Genomic DNA, 6,102 nt, shown 5'->3' on the forward strand with positions numbered 1-6,102 from the left:
CAATTTGGTTGTTCAGAAATTTCTAGACACTATCCCAGCTTGGACTCGCTCCTGTAGAAGGCACAGTCGCTATTAGAGATGAGCGATGTTCGAGGTTCGCCAATTTCATGTTCAAGTGATTTTGGGGGGTGCTCGAGATTGAACTCGAACCCGAGCTTTTGCTAAAAGCTCAACAGTTCGAGTTATGTTTGAGAACGGTTCGATCACCATAAACGTGGCTTTTCACAGTAAGGCTATGTGCACATGTTGCTATCTGCATGCGTCCTGCGTCCCCAGCACAATCCCTCTCTCTTTCCTACTCACCGATCATGGGCACCTCGCTCCACGTCTGTCACAAATCTGCGGTGTCTTTTCCTCTTTAGAAAATGGCTGCCGCTTCATTAGTCAATTAGTTATTCTGTGCTTTCCCTGCCCACCGGCGCCTATGATTGGTTGCAGTCAGACATGTCCCCAAGCTGAGTGACAGCTGTCTCACTGCAACCAATCACAGCCGCTGGCGGGCGGGTCTATATCGTGCAGTAAAATAAATAAATAAAAAAAAAAAATGCGGTTTACCCATATTTGATACCAGCCAGGATAAAGCCACACGGCTGGAGGCTGGTATTGTCAGGATGGGAAGCTCCACGGTATTGGGAGCCCTCGAGCCTAACAATATCACTCAGCAGCCGGCCGGAATAGCTGCATCCATTAGATGCGACAGTCCCGGACTCTACCCAGCTCATCCCGAATTGCCCTGGTGCGGTGGCAATCGGGGTAATAATGGGGTTGATCATGCCAGGCATCTCCCCGAGACACCTTCTATGATCAACCTGAAAGTAAAAGTCAATAAACACACACACGGAAAAATCCTTTATTTGGAATAAAAGACAAAAAAATCCTCTTTCACCCCTTTATTAATCCCCAAATACACATCCAGGTCCGACGTAATCCACACAACACTGTCAGCTCTGCTCCCTGAAGATGTAGCAGCACCGTAGCATACCATCGCTCTGTATCAGGTCTACGTGGCAATGAAGTGAATCGCGCTGTCAGCAGAGACTTCAGTCAGTACTGCAGGCTTTAAGATTACAAAATCTGCCTATCTTTATCAATGGAGCCAAAAGCTCAGTAGATAGAGAGCTCCCCTATGAAGCATTAGGTTGCAAGTTCTAGTCCCGGTGATGGTTTTTTTTTTATTTTAGTTTTAATTATATCGTGCAGTAAAATAAATAAATAAATTAAAAAAAAAAATGCGGTTCCTCCCATATTTGATACCAGCCAGGATAAAGCCGCACGGCTGGAGGCTGGTATTGTCAGGATGGGGAGCGCCACGGTATGGGGAGCCCACCACCCTAACAATATCACCCAGCAACCGGCCGGAATAGCTGCATCCATTAGATGCGACAGTCCTGGAACTCCACCCAGCTCATCCCGAATTGCCCTGGTGCGGTGGCAATCGGGGTAATAATGAGTTTAATCATGCCAGGCGTCTCCCCGAGACACCTTTCATGATTAAACTGAAAGTGAAAGTAAAGAAAAACACACCGCGAAAAATCCTTTATTTGGAATAAAAGACAAAAAAACACCCTGTTTCACCCCTTTATTAACCCTCAAATACCCCTCTAGGTCCGATGTAATCTACACAACACTGTCAGCTCTGCTACAGAACACGAGTGCTCTGTATCAGCTCCACGTAGCAATCAAGTGAATCGCGCGTTCAGCAGAAACTTCAGCAATGTAGAAGTCAAGATTACCAAATCTGCCTATCTTTTTTATTAGAAGCAGTAGCTGAGTGGATAGCGCGTTCGCATAAGAACCATTAGGTTGCGAGTTCTAGTCCTGATAAAGGATTTACTTTTTTTTTAAATTATATTTATAATATATTTATAATTATAATTTAATTATGCACTGAGGGGAGGAAACGAACATCAGCTGTGAGCTCTCTCTCTCTCTCTCCTTTCTCTCTCTCTCACTCCTTTCTCTCTCTCCTTTCTTTCTCTCTCTCCTTTCTCGCTCTCTCTCCTTTCTCTCTCTTCTTTCTCTCTCTCCTTTCTTTCTCTCCTTTCTTTATCTCCTTTTTCTCTCTCCTTTCTCTATCTCCTTTTTCTCTCTCCTTTCTTTCTCTCCTTTCTCTCTCTCTCCTTTCTCTCTCTCCTTTCTCTTTCTCTCTCCTATCTCTCTCTCCTTTCTCTTTCTCCTTTCTTTCTTTCTTTCTTTCTTGCTCTCTCTTTCCTTTCTCTCTCTTTCCTTTCTCTCTCTACTTTCTTTCTCTCCTCACTCTCTCTCTCCTTTCTTTCTTTCTTTCTCTGCTTTCTCTCTCTCCTTTCTCTCTCTCTCTCTCCTTTCTCTCCCTCTCCTTTCTCTCTCTCTCCTTTCTCTCTCTCCTTTCTTTCTCTCTCTCTCTCTCTTTCTCTCTCTTCTTTCTCTCTTTCTCTCTCTTCTTTCTCTCTCTTCTTTCTCTCTTTCTCTCTCTCTGTTTCTCTCTTTCTCTCTCTCTTCTTTCTCTCTCTCTCTATCTCTCTCTTCTTCATCAGCTGATGCGGTCACCTGACAGAATCAGCTGACACTATAAGTCGAGCGGTGAGGCCGGCTTTTTATCACCGGCCGGCTAAACTATCAGCTGATGCCATCGGACAGGAGTCTGCACTGAAGTGTGTAGTTTTTTTTTTTTTGCACTGATGCATCAGCTGATTGTATAAAAGCCGTTTATACAATCAGCTGCTGTGTCATGTGATTCAGGCCCTTGAACCTGACACATCATCTGATCGCTTTGCCTTCTAGCAAACCGATCAGGTGATATTGGATCCAGATTGGACGGCGCGGGACCCTTGATCCAGGATTACTGCGAAGGGGGGTTATTTATTTCAATAAAGATGGAGTCACTAATTGTGTTGCGTTTTATTTATAATAAAAATATTTTTTTGTGTGTTTTTTTTTTTTTATCTGTACTAGAAATTCATGGTGGCCATGTCTAATCTTGGCGTGACACCATGAATTTTGGGCTTAGGGCCGGTTGATAATATACAGCTAGCCCTAACCCCATTATTACCCAGCGAGCCACCCGTCACCAGGGCAACTGGAAAAATTGCATACAGCGCCACAAGATGGCACTTCTATGAAAGCGTCATTTTCTGGGGCGGCTGCAGACTGCAATTCGCAGCATGGGTGCCCAGAAAGCTTGGGCACCCTGAGCTGCGGATTCCAATCCCCAGCTGCCTAGTTGTACCTGGCTGGACATAAAAATTGGGCAAAGCCCACGTCATTTTTATTTTAATTATTTCATGAAATTCATGAAATAATTAAAAAAAAAAGTGCTTCCCTATATTTTTGGTTCCCAGACGGGTGCAAATAGGAAGCGGGGAGTTGGGGGCAGCCCGTAGCTGCCTGCTGTACCTGGCTAGCATACAAAAACATGGCAAAGCCCACATCATTTTTTTGGGGGGCAAAAAACTCCTGCATACAGTCCTGGATGGAGTATGCTGAACCTTGTAGTTCTGCAGCTGCTGTCTGTCTGTATGGTGGAGAGCAGACAGCAGCTGCAGAACGACAAGGCTCAGCATGCTCAATTCACTAGTGTATGCTGGAGAGCAGACAGTAGCTGCCGAACTACAAGGCTCAGCATACTCCATCCAGAACTGTATGCAGGAGTTTTTTGCCCACCAAAAAAATGACGTGGGCTTCGCCATATTTTTGTATGCTAGCCAGGTACAGCAGGCAGGTACGGCTGCCCCCCACCCCCAGCTGCCTATTTGTACCCAGCTGTGAACTAAAAAAATAGGGAAGCCCTTTTTTTACATATTTCATGAATTTCATGAAATAATTAAAAAAAAATATCGACATGAGCTTCGCCCCATTTTTGTGTCCAGCCAGGTGCAACTAAGCAGCTGTGGATTGGAATCCGCAGCACAAGTTGGCCCGAGCTTTCTGGGCCCCTCTGCTGTGAATTGCAGTCGGCAGCCGTCCCAGAAAATGGCGCTTTCATAGACGCGCCATTTTCTGCCGCTGTAACCAACTCTTCCAGCAGCCCTAAAGCCGGGTGGCTCGCTGGGTAATAATTAGTTAATACTAGGTTTGTTTTACTAGCTAGTATTAAGTCAGAGATTCTTAATGTCAGGCAAGTTTGACCCGGCCATTAAGAATCTCCAATAAAGGGTTAAAAAAAAGACACCACACAGAGAAAAAATACTTTAATAGACATAAATACACAGACACACTTAGAGACTCCATGTTTATTACTCCCTCTCATCCCTCCACGATCCATGGTCTTCTGTCTTCTTTCTCCTTCAACCCATGCAGCTCAGCTACATCAGACAGTGCTGCATGAAAGGAAGACGCTGCTGCTTCCCGTGCAGTCTATATCACTCAGTGAGTGATCTGATCAGCAGCTGCTTGCTGTAAGTGGTGACGTCACCACTGACAGGCGCATTGCTATAGCAACGGTGATCTCCGTTATTGACCGGCTGTGGCAGCCGGTGAATAACGGAATGGTGAAGCAGAACCGGGAGCCGACCATGTGCCAGAGCATATCGCCGGTACACGGGGATGCACAAACGAGCACCGCGTACCGGAGAGATGTACTGACAGGACCTAGCAATGATGTCTAGCCATGTGACCAGTCTGTAGCCAATGAGATAATAGACACATGACTGGTCACATGGCTATTTTGACGTCACGATAGGTCCTATGCTGGTGCTGGTTACTGGGAGGACGCAACGATTATCAGAAGGAAAAGCGGCAGGAGACAGAGTGTAGGACGAGTCGCGGGGACCTGTAAGTGTTATGGCAATGTTTATTAACTGTATGTGTACATTTATAATGTGTTTTTATGTGTTTGTGTTTGCCTCCTATTGGTTTCAATGGGGTTCGAGAGGTTTGTCGAACCGTTCGTCGAGCCAAACTCGAACGCGGCCTTTGTTCGATAAACTGAACCGAACTCAAGCCTTTAGAGGGTGGCTCATCTCTACTGACTATTGAGTTGACACTTTGTTTGATCCACAGTACAATAGGAAATTTAGTAAGATACTTCCCACCTGGAGTATTGAAACAAGCTTGTAGACAATATTAACAGTAGTTTTCTACAAGAGAGCAGTGAGACACACAGCATGTATTGCAGTTCTAGAATTACAACCATGGGAACTTCAAGTTGTAAATGCAGAAACATTAGCAGCAGCATCAGTTCAAGTGGCAGAAGCAATTTTTGTGAGATTTGGCACAAATTTTTTAGACCATTAAATGCACCTGCAGAACAGAGTAGAAGTCTGACACATAGTGAATGACTGGTGAGAATGGTGCAAGAGAATCTGAAGCTCAATATCAATGCCATAAAGGGGGATTGGACCCTTGTGTATTTTGGTCTTCAAAAATGGAAAAGTGTCTTGAGCTTGCCAGTCATGCCTTGGAAGTTTTGGCCTGCCCGGCACCCAGTGTTCCCTCAAAATGTGTCTTCAGCAATGCTGGTAATGACGAATAAGTGCATTTGGCTATCCCCTGAGAGCATAGAATGCCTAACTTTCATAAAGACGAACAAGTCATGGATGTCAAATGACTTTGCCACCCCAGTCACAGATTGTGCAGGCGATGTTGTCGTGTCAGGGTTCTGGGAGCAAGAAGCCAACGGCTTCCTGTCATCTTGCTGTCTTTGGTGAAGGAAGAAATGCTAGTTCAGGCCTTGTTCCAGGGCCAGTCCCATGCAGCCATGTTGCTTTTTTGGTCTATTTTTAGTCTGTGCCAATTGTTGACACTTTTCCAGTTGCCTGACCATATTTTTTGGAAATACGGAAACTCCAAGTAGGGTTTCCAGATTGTCTTTTGCCTATAGTGCCCTGATTTTGGGAGCAATAGGCTTACATTTGTCACTCATGCGTCTCTTAATTTTGAAAATTAAAATGCCAGGCCACATTCTGTGTGTAAGTCAACACAATCAGGCAGTGTTAACATTAATATGTACTGGAGAATGCAGTCATACAGCAGAAGAGTTGTGGACCACTATCCAGGCCCAGTTTGATCAATGGCTGTCTCCACTGAACCTAGAGCCTTGGAAGGCCTTGTGCATTAATGGTGCAAACCTGGTGGTGGCACTATGCTTGGGTGACATCATATGGGCATTGCATGGCTCACATGCTC

The sequence above is a fragment of the Anomaloglossus baeobatrachus genome, chromosome 1, assembly GCF_048569485.1.
Source record: "Anomaloglossus baeobatrachus isolate aAnoBae1 chromosome 1, aAnoBae1.hap1, whole genome shotgun sequence".
In the NCBI taxonomy this organism is placed as follows: domain Eukaryota; kingdom Metazoa; phylum Chordata; class Amphibia; order Anura; family Aromobatidae; genus Anomaloglossus; species Anomaloglossus baeobatrachus.